Below are 25,201 nucleotides of genomic sequence, written 5' to 3'. Positions count from 1 at the left end.
AGCTTAAGAAAGTTACTGCTAAGGTAAGAGATCTTCTTTCACAGAACTCCAAATCAGACTACAATTGGAGTTTCTAGGTCTAAGAGCCTGAGACGAGACACTGCTTGAGCGACTACATTCATGAAAATAATGTCGCCTATGCTGATGCCCAAAGTCATCAACTGGGATGTGTTGTTACTGAGATATGCATGGTTGGATTGACTAAATTTTTGACATTCAAAAATTGTGTCTAACACCAGACTGCTGGTAGTGAAATGCTTTTGTAACACGAAAACAAAATATTTAATTCATGCGTTGACTTCGCCATTACATTTTAGAAAATCGCTCGACATGGAAATGCATCACACCAGCTACCAGCATGTTGATTCATATGATTTGCTGTATATTTAACTTTGAACGTTATGTGTTAATCTCATGCAGGGCTCTCAGGAGCCAGAGTAGCACAGTGGATACTGTAATTACAGTGTTGACAACAAACTCCTTGTTCTTGCAGTGGATTTTTTTACAGTTGCATTCCTCCTGTAGGTATCGACTGTTTCATTGTTGTGTGCTGCTTCTTTATCCTTCCCTCTCGAGTCCACAGATAGACAAGCTCTTTCAGTGAGGACAGATGTGCAACAATACATATCATTTATTTTATATGTAACATATAACTTTTTTTATGAATATTAGGCCCTACTTTAATCAATAGATTCCACTGTGTGGCTAATATCTAAAGATTCAACTAACTGTTTATAAGACTTTTAGAAGGCCAAGTCCATTAATGTTAGCTTTTCAAAATAATTCAACAAGACATTAATTAGCCTGCAGGAAATCTCTTGAATGCAACATGAACATACATCCATGCTTTTATTAAATATCTGCTAAGATTAAATGAATGTTAATAATTGGCCTAATGGGAAAAAAACAATGTATTATCATCTAAAGTGGAGTTTATGAAAATGCATCAGTGAAATTAAAAAAATACCCACTAGAAAACTAACAACCTCAGGTTGGGTGAATGTGAAAATCCTTATTGAATTGTGATTATATGCAGATGTGCTGTTCTTTCTTAATGCTACATGGATTTACTAATAACCTCTCATTATCATAACAGCCAGACTCTGAGGCAGGTTATTAAGAGTGTGGTGGATCGGTGGGGGCGGCGCTCATGCTTTTCGGAATTCTTCATTCTCTCCATTTCTCTTAAGTAATGTTCTTTGAGCATGTTTGTTTTTTGTCCTTGCACAGAATGCTCACATGTCAGTGAGCTTTCCATAACCTTAACCACGGCAACAGTATATCAATAACCAAGTGATTTGGTTACCTAATCTTAACCATACAGTGGAAAGGAATGGTTTGACATTTTGGGAACTACTAACGGTATAGATCTGTAAAAGTCTCATATCAGTCTGTTAAATACAAAGCTACAGCCAGGAGACAGTTAGCTTAGCATAAATACTAGAAGGAAAATACCCCTACCAGCAACCTTTAATGTTTTGGCTAAGTTATATTTTGTTAATTTTATCCATACAAAAACAGATTTAACCTTGCTTTCAGTCTTAATGCTAAACCAAGCTAACTGTCTCCTGGCTGCAGTTTCATATTGAATGGACAAATATGAGAGTGGCATCGACCTTCTAATCAGACTCTTTGGAAGAGCTTTGTCAGTTTACAAAACCTTCATATGTGTTGTTTTTGGAATGTACTGAAACCACCATTTTGTCATTCAGGTATGACGCCCCAAAACAAGATTGCTTCATGTTGGCAGTTGCTGGGGTCGATGGAGACTTCCACGGCCACGGGGAGAAGCTATTTTGAAGGCAGAGAAAAGCACCATATGGTCTCAACAGAGATGCTATGTGCACTTAATATATTGCGAGTTTATGTGCAAGATGGTCAAAATAGGATATCTGCGTCATTATTATTTGGCATTTGGCAAAATGTTAAAAATATTATAGGATTTAAGGAACCGAAGCTGTACTTTCTAAATAAATCACAGCTGCAGTATTACCTAAAACAAACTGCTTTGCTTCTCCATAATCTCTTCTTCTTGGATAGACATTGTCTACTGGGTACATTTGGCAGTTTAGCTGCTGCTGTCACCCTGTCTCCTACGAAATTACGTTCCCATACAACTAATTACTACTCTCTCAATTCATTTTTGAGGGAAACGTATTTTCTTACGGTCTCAATGGTCAACGCTTTTAACTGTTTGAAATATGTGATTAGACGCAAAACAAAACTTTCTAACTAAACTAAATTTTCGCTAAATCATGGTTTGTCTTAAATTGAAACAAAACAAAAATGTACTTGGTTATGTTCAAGCAAGAAAAGTATTTGTCCACATGGGACCCAAACAGCAGCGTTCTGGGTGAAAGCCCTGTGGTTTTTGACCCTCCTTCCTACCCAGACTTTATGGACTCATTTGAAATGTATTTATGAAACGTCAAAAGCAAATGTAATCGACGTCAAAGTAAGTTTCCCTCGCATCGTAATTCACAATGCAGCTTCTTTGCATGGGATCGTAATTTTTGAGGAATCAAAGCCGGCTGTAAAATCAACTACTTGCAGTCAAGCTCTGTCCAGCTCTTCACTTCTTATTTACTCATATTTTCCCTCCCACTCCCCTATTCTATTCCTTTGCTGCTTCCCCTCTGCCTTTTCCTTTTTCATGTTCCCTCTCTCACCCTGTGCCTATCATTTCTTTTTCTCTCCCTCTCTCCCTTCTCTTTTCTCTTGTTTCCTTTGAAGTGCTAAACAATGAGAGGGCTTCACTCCCTGTTAAGCTCGTATGGAAAATCCAGGCTGAAACAGCATGGCACAGTGCAGCGAAGCTGAATCTTGTCCTCGGGACCACAGGGGTATGGGAGGGGTGGAGGCAGCATCAGAAGTATAGTCAGCATGCGGTGACAGTGACAATGGCTGCACAGAGCCTTGATCCTCCAAGCTGTCACCAGACTACATCAGCACAGCATGATGAACGCTATGACTCATTTCCAGAGAAACATGCCTATCTGTGCCTGTGACTAATTGTTGAACCTTGACAACTGTCCGTTTCTTGACAGGGTGTGTACGAGACTATCGGGGTGTAATTATGGAGACCAGAAGATTTGCATGTCAGGGCCCTATTGACTATAATTATTGAGTTTCATTAGTACAGCATGTCAGTGTGGAGGAGAAAGACAATCACTTGTCCTTCCACTGTCTTTGTCTTCCCCCTCCTGTCTTTTGTCCTTGTATGCAGACACATCCATGCAGTGATGAATGCTATTCATTACTAAAGGATGGAACGGGAAATGAAGCAAAATGAGTACTTTGGAAAGCAATTCATGACTGGGGCATTTAATTTAGTCTGCTGAAGCATCTGAGACATGTGTTTATCCACTCCCACATGTTTTCTTGAAGCTATATCTCCCAGTTGCTCACATTTTTCTGTATGCACCTCCTTTTGAAATCTGATATGGCCTCTCTCCTCTACAATTTCCTCTGCTGTTTGTCTCTTTCTCTCATATTCATGCACGCAAATTCCAACACTGCATGATATTCTTTTATGTGGCCCTTGATGAATTTCTTGAGTCGGTCTGTCTTAAAGAGCAAGCTCTATAATTCACCCTTCATCATCCGCCCTCCTCCTCATATTGACATGACACATTCCACATAGGGATTTGGGACAACTTGACATTTCACGTTTATTTTCATGAATTTAGTTACACCCGACACGTACTCTACATGTTACATTTGCTGCACGTGACCCTTCTTTATTAGATATTACTGAGCTCATATCTTTGTAGTGAAAACTTATGTAGCACATTTGCTTTTTCTCTGCCTATTAAAACCTGCAGTGGTGTTTGTGAAGCATGTGGGTAGAAGATTGCTTCATTCTCAGTGGGCTCTGCAGTTTTGTCTCACGGCTGTTTAATTTGTTTGATTACTCTGATGAGGTGAGAAAGTCTTAAGGTCTCTCCATGCTGATAGAATTGCCTGTATTCCTAGTTCTCTGCAGGTCATTTCATGTCGTTAAAAACACAATTTGATAATAACTGAACCTATAAGCTACTGAAAATGATTTGCAGAAGGTTTGAGAGATGTCACAGTGGTCATTGACAATTGTATAAATAATAATAATAGTATTATTATTCATAAATGCAACGTGACGATTGATTCATGTGATAATATTTGTATGTCATAATACGTTTTCTTATTCATCATAATTGACACAGTGATATCCATGTGCACCCTGTAAAGTATGAGGAAATTTGTATGAGAGACTCAACTTATCCATGATGTATAGTGGTCCTCAATGCACCGCATTGTTTTTGAGTTAAATGGCAATGTGAGCATGATAACATTTCAAACATTATATTTTCAGGATTGAACTCTTTTGAATGGTATTGTGTGTATCACGAGAGAGACATGACAGGTCAGGCCGGAGACTGTAGGTGTTCAAAGTGACCAAAGGACAGTACTCAGCAGCCAAATAAAAGTCTCAAAAGACATCTTCATGGGCGAGCACTGAGCAGCCGCCAGCGTGTAGGGAAGGTCGAGCTCTCGCTCCACATCACATAACAGTCTATGGTCACGGCCTCTTGGACGCGGACAGCATTTATGCAGGCGGAGCAGAAATGCTCCCTCACCAGGATGCTTTCCGCTCGCTGACGGTTCTGTGCGCTAGTAGCACGTTTATGTGCATGGGTTTGACTAAATAAACGCAATACTAGTATTTCTGTATAATGGCGTTCGTCATCAACCGGGGACAGCCTAGCTTATCGTTAAGGTTATTTGCTGGGTAAAGCAGTTACCTCCCAATATCTCTAAAACTGCCCTTAACTGTCTTTATAAATGCTCGCCAGCAAGCTTAGTGACTGTAGCTGACAGCCAGTAACAGGACAAGATTTCTGAGATCCTACACTGTTCCCAGATCAAGAAGTAGCTCCAACATGGAAGCTAACTGCCTCTGGCTGAAACCACTGCGTTTTCTATTGTAGAATTGTTTATATGTATGTTTGTTAGTACTGTATGTGTTAAAAAGGAAGTTATTAAGTTTGTCTAAAGGTATATTGTTTCACTGTTGATTTATGTAAGCGTCTCCTTATTTCCAGTTTAGGTGCTAAACCAAATAGCATTTTAATGCTTTTTATGCTGTTACTCAACAATCGGGGTCAACATCAAGGTTTAATTTATTGTACCCAAAGACAAAGCGGTCTTTCATAAAATTCATTAAAGCTACAAACTAAACAGAGTAAACGGAGTAAACAGAAAGACACCTCTCTTTGTCTCTATTCAGAAAAGGGTGATGATGCAGGTTAGGCCTTTATGTACAACACAGGGCTTTTTTTACCAGTGTGTTGCAACAGTTACGAAGGTAGATCTGCATGGCTCAGTTTACTTGTGGTACACTTACATGTCCAGTGTACTAAAAGAGTTCAGATGTGTTCATCAACAAATATGATTTGAATCGGATAAAAGACTTAACTACCAGGCTAATGATGCCAGTTGTACGACCAAGCTGATAGTTATCATGGAGGTATCGGTAAATTATCACTCAGGATCCACCACATTAGAGCATACAACCTGCTACAGTACGAGGCTACTCAATAGCTCTTTGTGGAGCAGCTACTGTATGCATCACTGAACAGTATAATGGAGACTGACAGGAAATGTGGGAGAGTGAAGGGATATTATCTGATAATGAGATTAGGAATTTTGCCCATATTCACTAAGTGAGAAGATGATTGCACTTCAGTTTATTGAGGCGTGGTTTGCCTCTGTATTTGCTTCTATGTACAATAGATGTTATGAATTGTCTTTCATACAGTAATGTGCATTATGGATCTAATCCTTTCCTCCTTTTTTCTGTATAGGTGTGTGTGTGTGTGTGTGTGTGTGTGTGTGTGTGTGTGTGTGTGTGTGAGTTTGACAACAGGACGAGATGTGGTGTGATCACAGGAACTCAAATCAGGTATTTGTCTTTCCCATTTTAATGTTTGCTTCGCGTGCATGCATGTGTGCATTGGTGGACTTAGAGTGGGACATCCCAGAGACATACTGAATCGGACAGGATGGACCGTGGAGGTTTTTAAAACATTGCTTTGCTATGTTTTATTGATGTCCCTAAGATGATTCACCCTGACATTTTCTGATGCTCTCTGTCTCAAGCAAATCTCTTGCCATCATAAAACATAAAACAGCTTGTCCAGGGTCCACTTGGTAAATATTTAAGGGTCCCCCCCTGTCAGTGTTGACCAGCGTTTGAGGCCCAGATTGTGTTGTCTTTAGAATTAACTGTTATTAGGGATTACCAAAGTCTATTCTTACCTTTAAAGCTGGGACAGGAATTAAATTCCAAGATAAACAACACACATTTGAGTCGTTGTGAGTCAACCAAACAGCATGGCACCAGAAAACTGAAAGTGGCTAAGATCTGGAAAGAGCTGCTGTCTGTGGAGGTAATTTCCAGAGGGATTCAATTATTTTATTCAGTGTCACAAATATTCTATTCTGGAGAGCAGCATTTAGGCTTTTGTTCGTTAACAGTGTCTTTGTAAACAATAGTTGTTTAAATAAGCATGAGTATATATAAGAAAAGTGAGTCCTCCGTTTTACGTCCATTGCCCTCCTCAAAGCCGCAAACTGTGCCTTCAAACGTCCGCTCCTTAGGGCTGATAAAGCCACTGGACATGCTCAACCTGGGCATTTTCAAACTAAAACAGCATCAGCAGCCTTTTAAAATAGCTCTGTTTTAGGGATTCTAAAATTGCGGAATAGTGTGGACGCTAGTGTGAATGTAGCCTAAGTTAAGCTATAGATGTGTTTGACCTTGATTAAGTAATCTTCACATTTTGCTGTTCAGGGGTCTCTGAGACACTTTAACTCGACAAGCCCCAGACCTGGGATTGAACCCCTCCTTTATTATTGTCTCAACAGATGATTCTTTCTTTGCAATTGGCTTTCTTTTGTTGTGAAAAGGGTGAAACAAGCAGCACATCTTGATCAATATCTGTATGCTGATTGGGCGAGGGAGGCATTCAGAAGACAAAGCAGTTGATAGAGCAGCAGCTGCTGCTGCCTCTGCGGAACTCACGAGGAAACATTGTGTTTTGCTAATAATTTAATTAAACAGCTCAACTCTTTTGAACATTTGCACTCTTCATAAACCAGAATGATGAAAGTGACGGACAACTCAATGTTACCCATGCAAGACCGAATCAGAAATGCATCAATTGATTGATCTTCTGCTTAGTAACATCAGTTAAGTTGAGCTTACATCTTTGTGCTGGAGGGGGCCACACTCAAACTGAGATTCATGTCATTTCTGACAGAATTATTATAAAAATAGCTTTTCCCACCAGGTTATGATGCGTTTTAGATGAGGTTTGTGTCTTGTAAAATCTTTGCACAACTGATAATTAATGCAGGTTCTCTAATTTTTCTCCCGGAAAAAAAAGTCTTTTCATAGCTGCCAGATGCAAGTACTCATATTTTTTGCAAATGCAAATTAGGACTCATATGTTGATCATTTAAGTGTCTCTCTCTTTGTGCGTCTCTGTTTTTGACTGCCTCACATTCACTCTCTCGGTTTCTTCAATTTGCTTGTTGTGGAAATAGGAAAAGTTTGACTTGAGCTTTTGGTCCACCACTTCTGAAGGCAACAGGCCCAGTACTTGTGACAGGTTCAGAGTTTGTGTGTAAGTTGAATAACAAGGAAGAAGGAGAAAAGAGATGAGATGAGATGAGATGAACAAAGAGGCAGCGGTGCAGGAAGAGGAGAATGTACCGCAGCATATAGGGAATATAGCCGAGGCTGAGCAAGTGGTTGGAGCGTAAGGGGCGCAGATGAGGTTCAGATGGTTATACTCTTAGATGGCGTGTTTGGTCAAGCACAGGCACAGACATTAGGCTCACATGGCACTAAAATGGGGGTCAAGATCAGACATTATATGTGTAAGAACAGGAAATCACAGCTGGTCCTAATCCAAGGAATATGGTATACCTGCACTTCATTGTAGAGAAACCAACGAAGGTGCCGAACCAGCGACTTATCTTATTAATCATATTTCAGGAGAGACAAGCGAATGAAGAAAATATCATTGTTTATTATAACAAATGATGTGTGATAATGTCTTAACAGAAAGTCTAAGCTAAGACTCTGGAGGGAGATTTGTAACCGAGGGGCATCTGCCCTGACCAGCAGCGAGATAAAGACTGGGCAATGTTGGGGAGTTGGAGGGGCGTGTGTACCAGAGAGAAAATCCTATTTGAAAGGAGACAGCAGCAATATGATTGGCTAACATGTAGTTGTGTTGCTGTGTTCTTGGATGGATGTGACCAGCTGATGAGAACAGCGGATATCATGATTAAAAGCCCCAAACAATGAAAGCAAGGAGATTATGACTGAGGGTGCATGAGACGAGTAAATGGCAGAATGCATGAGGAATAAACTACAGGCCTCAGCATGCAAACGTGTTAGTGTTCCTGACTGAACTTACGCTCGTGCTTCATGTTGGGTTGTCTTTTAAAACAGTCCCTGGCTGTTCATGGGGTTTCTATTGGAATAGAGGAGGGTGAGAAAAGCGTGCCTTTGAGGCAATCCAATTCAGTGCTCCTCTTCTACGGCTTTACTGTAACACTAATATAAGCTCCCTCATCACTCAAGCTCCGAATGCATCTCCCTGACAAAACAGTAATCAGTGCTCTGTCTAGCATCCCTTAATGGGATGTTAAAAACTGCAGCAATTTTATGACTGTTGTTTCATTCATCTCCAATTTCATTTGGATGTTTCCAGTAGGCAGAACACAAACTGCAATTCAGGGAGGCTGTGCTGTCTGAGAACTTGGCCTTTTTATTGTGTGTCTTGGCATTAGGGCTGCACAATTAATCAAATTTTGATCAAAATCTCAATATGGCCTTGTTCAATTTTCAAATTGCAGGAATGAAACAATATTTGTTTCATTCATTCATTATCCAAACCGCTTATCCTGTTCAGGGTCGCGGGGCGCTGGAGTCGATCCCAGCTGACATTGGGCGAAGGCAGGGTACACCCTGGACAGGTTGCCAGTTTATCGCAGGGCACATATAGAGACAGACAAACATTCACGCTCACACCTACGGGCAATTTCGAGTCTCCAAATAACCTAAGCTGCATGTCTTTGGACTGTGGGAGGAAGCCGGAGAGAACCCACGCTGCAACGGGGAGAACGTGCAAACTCCACACAGAAGGACTACCCAGGATCGTGGATCGAACCCAGGTCTCTCTTGCTGTGAGGTGACAGTGCTAGCCACTACACCACCGTGCAGCCTTCAATATTTGTCAGTGTGTCTAAATAATTTAGATATTGCAGAGATGACCTGGCCTACACATCATATTCTCATGACTTTACCAATGAAGATGACCCTTTTTTGTATTAAAGCATAATAACCCCATAATCATCATTGAAGCATTGATGATGAAAAGAAAATGAAATGCAACACAAAGAAGATTACATTTGTATCTGGCCATTGGTTCATAGTCCACTGTTCATGTAGACAATTATCTTATATACGTAAGTATCTAATACAGAGTATGACCAATACATCGGCAGGTTGATTTGATTCACCATTATCTCTGGATTTTTTTTGCCATATTTACAGTTTGAATGTGAACGAAAGTCATTTTGATTTTCAGTTTAAGTTTGTTTGTAACAGAAGTGGACCATCATGCCAAAAATCAATCCTAGTTGCATTCACAGTTCTTTTTAATAAAGGAAAATATATTTTCAAGTCATGCTGAAAACAACGAAGCCCGCTTTTCCATGTCTACTCATCAGTGAGCCGGTGTGTCTGTGGTGAAAGGGCGTATTCAGGAGACACAATACCTGACAAGTAATAATGCATGAGTCTGCTGCTGAGCCCAAAGCTATGATTAGGGCCAAATTCAAATTCACATCATTTGCTGTTCGTCTGACAGCTGTCTGTCTCCGGTCCTGTTTTGCCCAGTGTATTCTAGATGTTGTGACTATGGGAGTTCTTGAAAATCAGCCCACTCCACCACCTTCAAATCCAATCTCCGTCACGTCACCTCTGTCTGATTGCCTGTGTGAAAGGTGTTTATAAAAGTCTGAAATTACATATTGTACATCACACAGATGCATCACACACATGCATGTACACGCCCAGGAAGAGCACCTAGCGTTTAAGCAGATTTCACATCGTGGCCAAACTGTGAGGTCTTTCACGTGATGCCGTAGGGCCCAAAAATACTTTCCCCCATAGACTTACATTGGGAAGGACATTTTTTTTTCTTGAGGTAAACCAACTTCCCAACATTAACACATTATTAGCCCTTCGTCCATTCATATGAATGAGCCCCAGAATGCAGTTAAAGGAAACACTAAAGCGGAAGATCGCCGGAAGAGCTGCATATTTTCATCTGAATTTTCCTCTGAAGTCAAACTTTATTTGCTTCATGTGTCACTGAGTAGCTTTCATAGGAATGAACGGGGCGCCGCCTCCGAAACTGTATCCAGTTCTTTTTATACATCCGTGGTCCACACACACACACACACACTAACACTCAGGAAACAGTAACAAAGTGAGCACAAAAATAAAGCTGCAGCAGCCACTCAGGGTGGCTGCATCAGTTCATTTGGAATTTTCTTTTGACTTGTCAGGACCCATTTGACAAGACAGTCTTTTTGTCTCATATGAACACCATCAGCGATGGATATTTAGCAATCTGCTTACCGGGCACGCAGGTCAGGGGCATGTTTCAGGAAATGGAAGTTTTATAGCTTTTGTTTTCTCTCCCCTCCTCTTTGTATCTGCTATTACTCCTTTATCTTAGCCCCATATCGGACTAATCTCCCGATAGCATCTCCGCCCCCCTATCTCCTGCATCTTATCGGTAGTGCCAGACACAAGGAAACACAGTACAAGAAAAAGAGAGATAAAGGGAGAAAATGAGTCACAGAATCAGTGCGAGGTGGAGAGTAGATGGTGTAAGAGAGTGAGAAAAAGGCTTTCTGTATCGGTGCCGTTAAGCTCCATAATCACACAAAGTAAGTCGGTCTGTGTTTTTCACCCTCTTCACTGCAGAACCGAATGAATGTATGTGTTTCCAATTTTAATAGTTTAAATATTTCTGTTCAATTCTGAAAAATTCTGAAAAATCATGAATTTAGACGGGATTTTTTTTCTGTTCTTTTTTTTTGTTGCAAAGGATTCTGGCCAGGCCTTTATCTTCTACATTTGTTTGGATAGAATATAATGCGTCTTTACAGTGTCGTTTTGTTATGTATTGATTTGCACTTTGTGACTATCCCAGCTCCGTGCACAAACAAGCTGTGACACCAATCAGTGTCCTCACAAAGCCCTCACTCTGGCACTTAATTGATCCTTGTTTGCACAAACTGTCATGTTTTAAAGGATGATAAGGACTTGATTCGATTCTGTCCACTTTTAAAGTTGAGAGTCAGTTATAGAAGTCAACTGCTCTTTTAGGTGCTAATGGACTCTCTGGAGGTCTGGTTGCCTCTGGACACAAAAGTAATAACCTGTGGTTGCTGTCAAAGAGCTCCCTCCCCAAGGTTGCCAAGGTGCAAAAGGAGGACAAAAGGCAGGAAGAGGGGTAAATAAAAAAAAAAAAGTAAGAGGGAACATTTTCATTACAGCCCATACTGTTGGTTTCTATAGCCGCTGGGATTTCTAGTAACAACTCTGGTGTTAGTACTCTGGTCCCCATGTGTACCAATTATCAAACCACTTCAGCTTCTATGCCCACGTGAGCAGCCCAAAGAAACTACATCTCATGAGTATCTGCTGTCACACAGCTGAAGGGCAGCTGAAAGAAAAATGACAGAGTATTACAGAAATAAACATGCAATTATTTTTATTTATTACTTAATTATTTATTATAACTAGTAGACATTATTCCCTCACCAATGGATCACATGATTACTTGTATTCGTATAATGATATAATGAGTAGCTCTGCTCATGTTCCTTTTTGTGTGATGATTGACCTGATGCATCACAATCCAAACTGTACAGTTGGACATCGATCAAGGTTTTACCACACTAAAAGCCTTTTCACACCATGGATGATTTATCATGCAGAGAACTCAGACAGCTATAACGTATAGATTGACTTCAGGTCTGCAATGTAAATATTTGCAAAGTGGCTCAAATCTGAGAGCAGTAAAATATTCTGCAGAATTATGCAATTTCAACACGATTGCATAGGCCATTTTCAGATTAGCTTGTGAATTTCAATTTACATTCTTGCAGAGCATATTTCCTGCATCAAAAGGAGCAGGGAAACACCACAACACAGCATTTTGAACAAACTAGTCATAGTTATTTTTAAGTCCAACCCCTGTGCAGACTTAAGCCCATGGATATTCTATGCTAAACTGGTGAGTCAGCATGTCTTTGGGCTAAACCCCCTTTCTTTTCTTTTGGTTTGAATAACAGTTGAATAACTTCATTATAAACTCAAATTTGTTCGCGTGGACCCCTTAGCTCTTCAACTCATCCTCAGGGAACTGACAGGTTACAATGAGACAGAATTGTTTGTATTGATGTTTAAGTGCCCCTATTATCTCTGGCAATGATATATTTCTGAGGCTTACCCACTCTTCATGTGTCTTACTGTCTTGTTCACTTCTTTTCTTCAACCTCTTTCTCTCTCTCTCTCTCTCTTACACACACGCACACACTGTCTTGTCGGCTTTCTCTGACCTCCCTCCCTCTACCTCTTGCTTGCCCGCCGTCTCAGTTGCTCTGACCTCTCAATAACACACAAGCTGTCAGTGCCAAACTATGAATGTCCCTTGACACTTATTCGACTCAAGACTCCCTTCGGCATTTCCATTTGCACAGAGCCAATTTCAATTTTTATAGTGGGTCTGGTGGGGGCTGGTGCAAAGCCTGGAGTCAGAATAAGCCAAAGTTGAAAACGGAAACAAGCACCCTGCGCAGAACTATGTGTGTTTGTGTGAATGCCCGTGTGTGTCTGTGTTGGTTTTCACTCAACCATGGAGGCTAGCTGAGCCCACCTTTGGCAATTCTACCATTCGAACTAACTACCCACCATTCTTTAAATAGCTCGACAAGTACACATATTGACTTGTCAAGTGGGCCTTTCTTACTTTTAAGATAAATCAGCCTAATTAATAACAATCTGTTGGAGAGATAATTGGCATGCTAATGAAGACTCACGGCAGAAAAGGCACCGCTGGGAGTGCAGGGTGCTTTACAGAGATGGCTCTAATTCAGCACCATAGACAGCATCAACTACTTCACTGTGTGGGAGGCTGCATTCTGCCCACATCGGTGTATAAATAAATAGCTAATGACATCACACACTCACCATTCAAGTGTGCAGGAGCACCTGTGTTTTGTCGAAAAGTCGGTTAGAGCTCTGGTATTTATTTGGTCTCAAATGTGTCCTTGTGCATATTTGTCATGTTAAAGCTCCAAACTTGTAGTAAAACACTGTTATTTCTGTTGTTATTTATTTTGCTCAGTCATGTGCATGGCTTCTAAGCAAATGCAAGGGGTGGTGCTTTATGAAGTCCAGCTCACATGCCTCTAGAAAATGTACCGGTAGAGAAAGAGGGAATGTGTCCTTGCACCATGCTGTGCTCAAAAAGCAAGACATCCTTATCCTATCCTAGATTTTCTTCACACATGGTGTCACGCATCAGCAAGTCTGTTAGCTGTCTACTCATCTTTCAACCTGTGGTACTTGGTGTGGTACAGACAGGAGTGAGAAGGCTTTTTTGTGTTCTTTTGTTAATATTGTATTACCAACATAAACCTCTAAAATAACAGAATAGTCGGTAATTAGACGGCTCGTTTCAAACGTCACATTGAGATCGGGATCTCATTTACGAGCCAAATCTGAGTACAGAAAAAATAAACAAAATAAATATTGTGATAATGGTAATAACAAAGAAATATAGTTATCACAGTTCCGGGATTAAGGTTGAGAAAAGATTTAGACCCAAACACAGATAAAGTGATGAGGAGGCAGCAGGTAGAGTTTCAATGATTTAAAGAGAAGAAAAAAACTTTGGGCTGAAAATCCCAAAAAGAAGCAGGTAACAGAAGTGAGTCGAGGGCAGACAATCAGAACTGGCGCGAAGTGGAAGTGAAGTGATCTGAAAGAAAGGTGAAACAAACAAAACATAACCTAAGGGTAGAGCAGATTATGACAATAATAATAAATTAGCAAATATTTAAATACACATACATATTCTGAAATATCCTTGGCGTAGGCATAAAAAGGAAACAAATTAAGTAAAACAGTCTAAAATCATAGAACCAAATTGTTTGAATTGCCCTATTCATATCAGTGTGTCAAGTCTACTTTGTATGGAATTCCAGACAAATGGGGCAAAATAACTGAAGGCTGAATTTTCAAGATAGGTATTTACTGTAAGAACATATAGTGTACGCCAGTCCTGAGAACTGATGTTATATATAAGGTGGTCATCTTTTAAAGTAGCCCTTTTCATATGTCAAAATATAAAGGTGCTGATCTTGACTGACAGAGAGGGAGGGCCAGCCCACCTTCTGATACAAGACACAATGATCGTTGGTGCCATATGGTTGTCAGTAATAGTAATAAAAGAGTGATAGACAGCATCTAGAATGTTTTAAGGTTAGAGATAGAAGCATGTCTGTAAATAACACCACCATAAACCAATACAGAGAGAAAGGACACTTCCACAATCCTTTCCTACAATACAACGGCAAACGAGAGCTGTTCCTATTGAAAATCCTAATTCACAACATAAATTATCTATATGAGTTTTAAAGTAGATTTGTCATCAATCCACATGCCTAAGTATTTATAAGAAGAAACTTGCTCAATCAGTTTTCCAGAAGATGGTCGGAAGACGACTGTTAATGCCCTTAGCTCCAGAGAAAAACACATGGTTTCATTTGTATTTATCTTTATTTAAAACAAGTTTAAGGTTAAGAAGTGCAGACTGTAGGCAGGGTATTAAGGAAAGTTGCAGATTATTGCTATTTCCAGTTGTTGAATTTTAACGAGCTCCATAGGGAATTAATTGGATCAACTTCAAATGTGGTCAGTGCAATCTAAAGACCTTCGTGATTAAATTTTATCAAAGGTCTGTTGTTTCGTGGAACGGTGTTGCCGTGGCGATGCATTATTCGCCATGAAAAACCATAGTGTTTTTGTGGGGCTAAAAATGTAAAAAAAATGTGGTAGGCACGTGTATCACATGTAGACTTAAAAAAAAGTCTAGGTGTCCATGTTCTAAACCCAACCGGAAGTCAGCCATTTTTAATTTTGTATGAATTTCTCATGTTTTTTAGCTGTTTCCAGGCACTGTAGCTACTTTATTGAACTCCTCCTAGCGAAATTATTACATCAACTTCAAATTTGGTCACAACAATCTAAAGACCTTTGTGATGAAAAGTTATCAAGTTTGTTGTACCACGGCGGGAACGTGGTATGGCGGCCATTTGACATGGTTCGCCATCATCCATCGAGCCGTTGTAACTTGACTGCACTTTGTCAAAACTGTCCCAAACTTGACAATGTTTTTTTTTTTTTTTTTTTATCAGAGCAGGAGAGGCCTGGCAAAATGTCCTGGCTACGCTGCTGGTCCATGCAGGAAATACCATCTAACTCGTGCATGCAGTGTCTGATTGTCACAGAAATGCACGGCCGCGTCAAACCGAGTCCTGCCAGTACCCTCGGCGTGTGTGATGGTGTGAGGGCCCGATCTTTAATTGCAACTTTAATTATATTTATATTCTCTGGGAGGACAGTGAATAGTAGGGGATAGTAGGACATTTCAGTTTGATATTCTGCTTGGAGTGTTGTTCAATGTCAACACAAGAGATTTAATTTATGCCAATTGTTAGAGAATTGTTTGTAGTGTTAAGTGAAAAATGTGGTTTAGAAATTGTCTGTCTAAAGCAAGAAATGTGCTAGTATTTTAGCAGATTTGGTTCTGGGGTTTGGTATAGATTGGAGTCATTGTGTCTCTCTCTCAAGTAACGGTATTAGTTAGGGCTGGGTGATAATTCAATATGATGATTTATTATCTTTCAATGGAATCATTTTGTGATTAAATCATGCATAGAGATATTGTGATACACATTTACATCATTTGAATTGATAAAAAAAAAAGCACAAACTAACTCGAATGTCTCAGAAAAGCTAATTATTATTTCGCTTTCAAGTTCTTAAATAAATGAGAAAAGCACTTTTCATTTGTTAAGTATTTTATTCGTTATTAAGATATACGTTCGTTATTAATATAAATTACCTATATATCGGGATAAAAGATTTTGACCATATCGTCCAGCTCTAGTATTAGTACCTCAACAACAGAAAAAGAAAAAGGATGGAGAGCACACTAAGGTAATGAGGTAAGGTTTGAAGGCCTTGCCTCGTTTAGTGGCATTAGGTTAGTAAACCCTGAGCATACTTCTGGAAAGAGGCAGCCAGTTAAATTGCAGGCCTACGATTTGAGTCTTTCAGCTGTTTTGCAGCTTTAGATCTGCGTGTGTCTGGGCAAGTAGGTGCATATGCAGTTCTATGCCGATGAGATTGCCTAAAGGGAGCTCACAGGCAGAGGATTTGGGGACTGTACAGCTGAGTGCATAGACACAGTCCAGGGAAATGACGCTTCAACAAGAAGAATTGTTCAATATGTCCCAGTTGGAAAAAGAACATATTCAAGATGAAGCATGCCTTTTTGTGGAGTCAGTGTCTTGTTGCACCTGATTTCTCTCTCACAAGGCGTGTATCATCACTGGCACTGCTTTGGTGAGTTTGTTGACAATATGCTCTAAGCGCTCACCTTAAAGAGGCAAAGCAATATCAAAAAAAGGATTTTAAAAAGAAGACATCTGAAGAATTGTGTTCATTTTCTGCTCATCCAAGTATGACCACGCTCTCCTACAAACGGACCTGTGGATGAAATATTTTGCCGTTGATTCATAGAGCTTGCACCATCAGTTGAGTTTTTCTCTAATAAGAGGACAGCATCGGTTCATTTCCCTTTCCTTTCCAGATCAATGTTGACTGGATGGTTGTTTGAGTCACACATTAAGTGCAATACGTTGATAAAGCTAAATAATGCTGCAGATGTTGTGCAACCGAGATGTTGTGCAACCAATTACGGAAACAGTCTGAAGACATCCAGTCACTCTTTGAAAACGAGTCATATTCAAACATTTTAATGGTCCCAAAACCAATTTAATGGGCCGGCACAATTCAATGGGCAAACAATTCCATTCAAAAAAAAAAAAAAAAGATTGAATAAACACTTTCTCTAGTCTCCATATGTAAGACAAGAAGCATTCATTGAGAATAATAAAACCATTGCTATCCGTCACTGCAGGGAGTTTACATCTGCGAGGCAAATTCAGTTCTCTGAGCTTTAAAGAAATGACTTAAGGTGCTGTGTTAATGCAACATCACACATAGGAATTATTTTCCCTGAAGAAGACTTCCCTGCTTAGCGATTGAACCCTCAACCAACTACAAATAGGCAGTGTGCGTCATTCATAAAGGGACCCTCAGGCTTCCCTGGTTGTACAGGGAAGAAAAAGCCACAAACATTGATACAATTTTGAGCATTCTCAGAAGAATAGACAGTACCGCAAAGTCAACTGAACCGCTCCTGGTCAAAAGTATTTAGTGCTTGTATAATTAGTTTTAGAGAGACAAAGCTTGGACATTTTAGATGAAAAAGACTGTTTCCATACTCCTCTTTGTATCAACATTATTAGGATGGGCAAAGACACTGCAGTTATTTGAGGAATGATATTATGAATAATAGAATATTGATGAGTGAGAGGCCTGTTCATTTTTAGTTATATGTGCCTGCAGTTATTGTTCATTTCTGTTCTCCATTATTCCTTTCTCATTTTTTTACCGATTAACAGACATATGCATTCGCACATACTGCTTTTATTCAAAGACACACACACACACACACACACACACACACACACACACACACACACATGGATATGTATGATGTCTGTTTGGCGATTTCTCACTAATAAGACTTCCTCGGGGGCGCTGAGAAGAGACATCTTCCCAAGTGCAGGATATCCCTTAATCACCCTCCTCTGTGGAGTGTCTTCACTCCTGCCTGAACCCCTGGCCCCTCGTTTTCTCTGCAGCAACAGAGACAAGATGAGAGGGAGAATTAGTGCTGTGGCAGGGGCTGATTATTAGAGAGCTTCTGCTCCAAGCCTTCTTCATACCAAAAACAAGCTAGGCCAAGTGGAGGTAGTGATGACTTAACCCGGATTAGCTCTGCATACTCATCCAGGCCCTATGCATGCCTGTTAGAGGGCTATTGCTACACACATTTTAGCTTGAATTATGCAATGAACTGTGCAATGATCTTGCCTTGTCTGTATCCTAATGGTTCCTGTATCATTTACAAATCTGCTACATGTCTATTGGAGCCGTTTTCGTATTGTGTTCCTTATGTGTCTGTATATAAACTAAAATGCGTTTGGGATGCGAGTTATTCAACCGACATACACAAAGACGATGCGTCAATTAGCACCGGTATAGCGGCCCCTCAGTGGCTTCTAGGTTTCTTGTTTTGTCAAATCAAGTCAAGCCTCTACAATGTCTTTGACATGACAAATCACCCAATAATAATAATAATATTAACGATACAAATATAGCTACATTCTTTTAAAACATGGAACTGCTATAAAACACAAACTGACATGATCCGCTCTCTAATGAGCCGTCGGTCTTGAATTATACATTGTGAAGAAGAGAATCTAAGAATCCATTCAATGGATACTGCGAGATGCCATTTAAAACTCCAAATGCTAGTAAGTGGACCTTTTGTGTTGAGCTTTTTCCTGCTCTCAAAGGTCAAGAGTGAACATCCATTCTGCTCTGAATTATGCATGTCGGTGGTAATATTTAGAGCAGTGGTTCCCGACTATTTTTTGTCCGAGGTATACAGGCCTCAGATACCCTTTCATCGAAAACTACATGTCACATTTTAAACTGGGTTATGTAACGTGTGATTATTTAAAAGCACATACTATTAAAATGTTTATGTCTGGTCTTTCCTTTTTTCTTTTTTAGCCACACTCTACAGACATGGCGATGACGACCGGTCGGTCCGCCTCTTTGTTCCAAACTTTAGTGATCCTCTGTCCTGCTCAACATCAGCATGTTGCTGCCTTATGAAACTCACATTTTGTTTCATTTTGGATCTTTTCAGTGACATTTTTCAGGTTTAGCAGAACTCCAAAATACTGCTGTTGATTAAAAACTGCATGTGGACTTTTCTTTTGTTCATCATCTCTAAAATACGTTGAGTTACACCACAATCTGTCTATATTTCTCTTTGCAACTGCAGAACTAGAGAAAGTTTAGGAATCCTTCATTTATAGGATCACATATATGTGGGGTCACATTTGAACCGGCAATCTGTTCAGCTGTCATCATAACAGCTGATTTTGATGGTGCATGGATTCAAGAGTGTCAGTTTTATTTACATTGGTTTGGATGGTTATGATATTCCCTTTATTAATAGACACTGGCAAATAGTTCATACCTCACCATTTACATGTACTGTTTGAGAAAGGTAATTTCATATTTTGTATGAAATTTTACCACTGAAAAGACCCTACCTTGTATATTTTTTTGTTATTTTTCAATATTCCCTGCGACCTTTATTTGGGATTTATTCAGCACAATATCAAATTAGAGTATATTGACGGGAGGCTTTTTGTTCCTGTTTAAGATGAAGGGAAGAAAAGGCGAGTGAATATTGCAAAGTGACAGGTGAATCATAGCTAGCCGCCTCCAGTGGTATTATTTCTCTGCTCCACTCCAATCGACCGTCAGTCAGAAACTACAGGGCCTCCTTGGATTGAGAGGATGGCCTTGCAGTCCACACACTCCGTAATAAGTTATGGATTAGTTTGACCTTCGTGAGTGGATTTGGTGGCTTTTCTTCCCCTTCTTGTTCATCACATATAGGAAAGACATCCCGTTAAATATGATGCATCTGTCTCAGCGGGTGTGTACATGAGTTGACTGGGTGCATATATCTAGCAGATGTGAGGTGGGAGGGTGGGAGGAGGGGTAACGGAGCTTTAGCCGGGATCACCTTTGCTGACTGGTGTAATAAGATTAGCCTACCTGCTTCACATGGCATGACCAGAGAGAGAGAGAGAGAGAGAGAGAGAGAGAGAGAGAGAGAGAGAGACTTGAAGCGGTGTTGCTCCTTGCAGTCCTCTGGCATTAGACCCATGACACATCCCCACGGTGAGGTGTCACCGTCTCTTGCTGCGTCGGGCTAAAGACACCGGGGCAGCAGAGCGCGGATGTGCCCGTGTGACGAGGCTGTAGCTGCCCTGCCGGCCGTTGTTTGTGGCTTCTTTTCACGTCCGAAAGGGATTTTTGGTACGTACTTCTGGAGCTCAAACATGGTAAGAAGTTTTCTGTTATTTTGTGGACGATTGTCGTTCTGCTTCACGCACCATCATTTTAACTACCACATGGGCGTTACGATGCGCACACATATTGCCCAAATGTCTCCTCTTCTCACTGCGTAATTGTCTTTTTGACCATGAAATAGGAGCTTGTTCGGGGCGATGCATTGCCAGCATTGTCGCCGTATTATGTCGATTCCCGGCCGTGAAATGAGTAATCCATTGGCGAGGCGCAGTCGTTCACATCAACTCTGATCTGTGCCGCTAATCTCTGGAGGGTGAAGTTTTTCAAACAGTGATTTAGCGCATCGGCGTTCACTTTGGATTATCTAAGGATGATATCCCATCGATGGCTGCGGTTGACTGCAAAATGCATTTGACACACCATGCAGAAGCTTTTGACATATTTCAATGAGCTATTACGCGAGTGATTACCCACATTTTCTTAAAGTGTGGAAACCTCGATGAGTGTGTCAATTCACCGGCTGAGCATCGACAGCTGCATTTTTTGTTATTAGTTGACTTCTGTATCCCGCCTTATATGCATATCAATAAGAGCATTTGAACGAGAACACGACTGGCACAATAACTTCCCCTGCGAGTGTGAACGGTGTCGCGCTGCAGGAGGCGCGGCGCGTGCCCCTTCAAAACTGAATTCATTCACATGGTCTTTTGACAGGCTCACGAAGGTATATTATTAAAAAACTGTGACATGGATGATTTGGTGCTTAAGTGGGCCATAGACTACTCAATAGCGTACTCTTTTTAGACATTAGAAACCGTTTTAAAACCTTAAATGATTGCAGCATATTATAGACTACACCACCAACTAACCTCACAGCCTTATAGAGTCCTGTTTGGGATCTCACGTGTCTGAGGTAAATTGGAGGCATGCCATCATTTATTTTGCATGCAAAATACATCAATAATGATGTATTCACAGTATAGTCTTCAATTGAATGCTTATGTTGTCTAATTTCTTGCTCATTGTAGGTTTAGCTCAAACAAAGTACCTTACTAAATGACACTTTAAACTACAAACACATACAGCTTTGAAAGGTCAGAGTTACGATAACTTGCATACACACATATAGCAACATTTTCAACATACCTAAAAACAGCTGTAGATTCATCACCTGCAAAGCAGCCTAACTCTACATGACTATGTGACAGTTCCTCTTGATGCTTCATGTTTCCATTGACGACATATATGTCAGCCGAAATGCTATTAACCCAAGTGGCTATTCAGCCAACCTGAATACACAATTAATTATGGCCCTTTGTTGATAACGGTTTGCATCATTTTGGTACTAAAGCTAAATTCAAGTTGTGATCTTATTACTGCTTAGGTCTATCAATTCCCAGGATAGATATTTTCCTCTGCAGACATTTTGACATAGCAGCAAAAGGTGTAGGTATAATTGGCTGCTTTACATTTAAGTATGCTTGTCCTGATGTGGCACTTTAATAGAATGGACCTCATTGATGTTATTAGCTCTACCTATGGTGTTCTTGCTATGTTGAGTCAAATGTTTCCTGTGAGAAGGCAGTGTTATACAGTTCTATTTTCTACTTTAATACAAAAAAGGGTAAAAACTTTTACTGTCAAATGACTTATTACGCCTGAGCCTTGCTTTCCAAGTGGCCGTTTGGCTAAAAATAACATTGTAGAAAAACAACAACTAAAGTAAGGACTTGTCTGAAACTCAGAGGAGCTGATCTAACCCTAACCCTTAAATTTACATTGCAATCCACAGATAATTTACATCCTTCACAGGCTTCTTAACAGGCAATGCTATGCCAATAGTATGTGCATCAGCCCTGTTAGACAATCGACTTGAAATGGTCTCTGTGCCGTATGTTCACCTCGTTAATGTGTGACAAGTTCTGAAACACTTCGTCAGAAGATGGAGCTGAAGTTAAAAAAATGAGAGTGCCTGACATAATTTCCTGCAAATTTCTTTCTATTGAAGCACTTGTATGTAATGTTATTTTCAGTGGGCAGTGCCTATAGGGAATTATATTATGCACTGTATGTAGCAAAGAGCCATTTCCCGAGAGGGAAACTGGTGTGCAATTGTACACTCTAGGTAGAATGATCCGTGGCCTTGGATACTGTTCTGGATACTCGACCAACCACAAAAGTGAAGAATGTAATTTGAAAGACATATGAACCAATTATTTTATCGGTCTGAAAATGTCAGGGACAGTGTAGTAGAAGTAGGAGATATAAAAAAAAAAGGTTGTTTTTGTTTTTTTTACAAACCACGATTTTATCAGGATTTTGATTTATGTTTGTTTTTAAGAACGACACAAACCAATACCCCACCAAATTCTGTTTTGAAGTTACACACCTCTTTAAATATTCATCAATTACTTTTTCGAAATCCACATGGACCCCTCTTCACATCGACATAAAATAGATCCACCGTGCAGCTGTTTAAAAAGAAAACATGTCATTTTTAAAGCTGGTTTGCCAGTTATTCTCGTTATTTTCTTCTTCCAAAACAGTGGTGAAGAGTTTTTATTCAAACAAAAGTATGATTGGTGTTTTAATTGGATGCCAAATTAATCAGAGCACAAAGGGCCAAATTGCCTCCTTAGTTACCATATGATCGGATGTGGACGAACAATGTAGGAATTAAAAGTCCATTTTTTTTAAACGCAGGCTGGCGCGGTGCTCACTCAACATTAAATACACCGTGGGGGCTACATTACATCCTAACGGAGAACAATGAGCATCTGTTTTAACTGAATATTCCCTGGTCTACCACAGCTGAAAACCCAAAAATACAGCATACAGCAGCGTTGTACCGCTGTATGAAGGAGAGGCATTGAGAAGAGAGGCATTGGCCATAGAACTGCAACTGATAGACTGTGCAGTGAATGGCAATACTAACAATCTATCTGTAAAGGCCATTACGTTAACGTAATTGTTCACAATCTAATATTATCATACCACACACACCTATCTGTAAGACAAATTAAGTAGGCTAATATATTGAATTAACAGGTCTTTACATCAACATGATGACAGAATATTGATTTGTCGGCCATTTAACTCACAGAATTGTCCGAAAACAGACATACTTGTTTAATATTTTACGTATTGTTTGTCATTTAGATTTAAAACAATGTACTATTTCATTAATTATATCATCGTGATTTAAAATGACATAGTGTATATACATATGCAGGAGTCCAACTAAAAATCATTTTCATTGTCAATGAATCTGTTTTACTTTTTCTTGTGAAAAGAGCACATCACAATGATCTAAAGCCCAATGTGATGTCTTCGAATTATTATTTGTTGAAAACTCAGATGTTCAATGTATGATCCAGTTCATGAAGAGGATCAGCAAAGTATCACAGTTGAGAAGCTGCAATTAAGGGATGTTTGGCACTTTTTTCACTTTTTTCGTGACTTTTGATGATTGATCAATTGTCAGAATAGTTGCTGATCAATTTTCTGTTGATGGTGTTGCAGCTCTAAAAGCATGGTGGAAAACTTGACCCCTGTTAGCTTAACCTCCCTGTTTTAATATGCTATAGGTAAAATAAACATTATGAAAATCTGGATGAGGTATCTGTGAGGTTTGTCAGTGAAGGTTTTAAAACTTGGAAGTTTTTTTTATATTTCAGAATGCCAATCAGGACGGGCATACGATGGCGTACAATTAGCATCAAGACCCTGAACTTTCTTTCTTTGGGGTTTTCTTGGAGCCAGTGTTTAGTTGCCATCAGATTAAATGCATATTAAGGGGCTTCTGCACTTCAGCTTTGGTGGTTGTTGCTTGATTGATGTGAGGTCTCTGCTAGAGCTTCCGGTCTGGCAAAAGGTGTATACCATTTTTATTGTCATAATTGAAGAGAGGAAGCTCAAGGGGATCTTCCCTTTAAGTATTAATAGGGTGAACTGCTGTAAAGAGGTTATAAAATACTGGTATCTGAAGTGAGCCAGGGGGGATAAATTAAGCAGTGGTGAATTATCCTAAGAAGTGATGAAGGGTGTTGTTCATACCAGAGGATGGAAAGGAAAGCCTTGGGGTGTGGCTCATACAGGTGGAAGTCCAAATGAGACTAATCATTCCACTGGGCGCTTGGCTTCCACTCAATGTAGCAGGTTATTTTTGATGGAGCAGCTTGTTAGAGAACAGGATGGCTTTCCATGTTCTTCCACCTCAGCATTATCTTTCATATTGAAATACAATGCTCAGCAATCCACAGCTCAAGGCACCTCATGCTCGCATCGCTTGGGGTGAGCAGTTTGCATTCATTTAGTCTTCACCTCTTTATTACATGCGCTCACACCAAGCAGATGTATGTGTATGTGTATGTGTATGTGTATGTGTATGTGTATGTGTATGTATGTGTGTGTGTGTGTGTGTCTGTGTCTGTGTCTGTCTGTGTCTGTGTCTGTGTGTGTGTGTGTGAGTGTGAGATAAAATGGTAATTAACAAGGGCTGCAACAATCCCATGGCTGACTAATGATCTAATCTTCACTGTTGCATCAGCGCTTCACACAAAATGCATTCTGGTGCTGAAACAAATACGACTGCACTAATTTTGCCGCCCTTGAGCACTGAAGGCAGAAAACCATCTTCAGAGTTTAAAAAATTCTCTAAATGTAGGCTTTCGTAGTTTTGTCAAAATTAGTAACATTAGCCGTCGCTAGTTAGGTTGAGGTTGGCAATATTCTATGGTCATTATTAACAAATCCCATTAAAAACACTCGGAGTGGAACTGAAGATGTAAATCTTCAGAAATA

General features: G+C 40.0%; 1 protein-coding gene across 10 annotated transcripts in view; it reads left to right on the top strand.

The window, feature by feature from the left end:
* The window catches only part of LOC116400010 (protocadherin-15-like), a 188,174-nt gene that overhangs the window by 18,214 nt on the left and 144,759 nt on the right, over window positions 1-25,201 (top strand). For 8 of the 10 annotated variants that reach the window (XM_031877682.1, XM_031877658.1, XM_031877672.1 and 5 more), the window contains exon 2: window positions 5,844-5,941. The exons of 1 other annotated variant lie outside the window; for it this stretch is intronic. The gene's annotated coding sequence lies outside the window, so the exon portion shown is untranslated. Of the gene's footprint in view, window positions 1-5,843; window positions 5,942-20,209; window positions 20,431-25,201 lie in introns of those variants that run through there. One more of the 10 variants, XM_031877608.1, reaches the window with a different exon arrangement.

The sequence above is a fragment of the Anarrhichthys ocellatus genome, unplaced genomic scaffold, assembly GCF_004355925.1.
Source record: "Anarrhichthys ocellatus isolate YVR2014 unplaced genomic scaffold, GSC_Weel_1.0 scaffold3, whole genome shotgun sequence".
NCBI classification, from domain to species: domain Eukaryota; kingdom Metazoa; phylum Chordata; class Actinopteri; order Perciformes; family Anarhichadidae; genus Anarrhichthys; species Anarrhichthys ocellatus.
The sequence above is the reverse complement of the archived record's forward strand: the minus strand, read 5'-3'. Positions and strand labels throughout refer to the sequence as shown.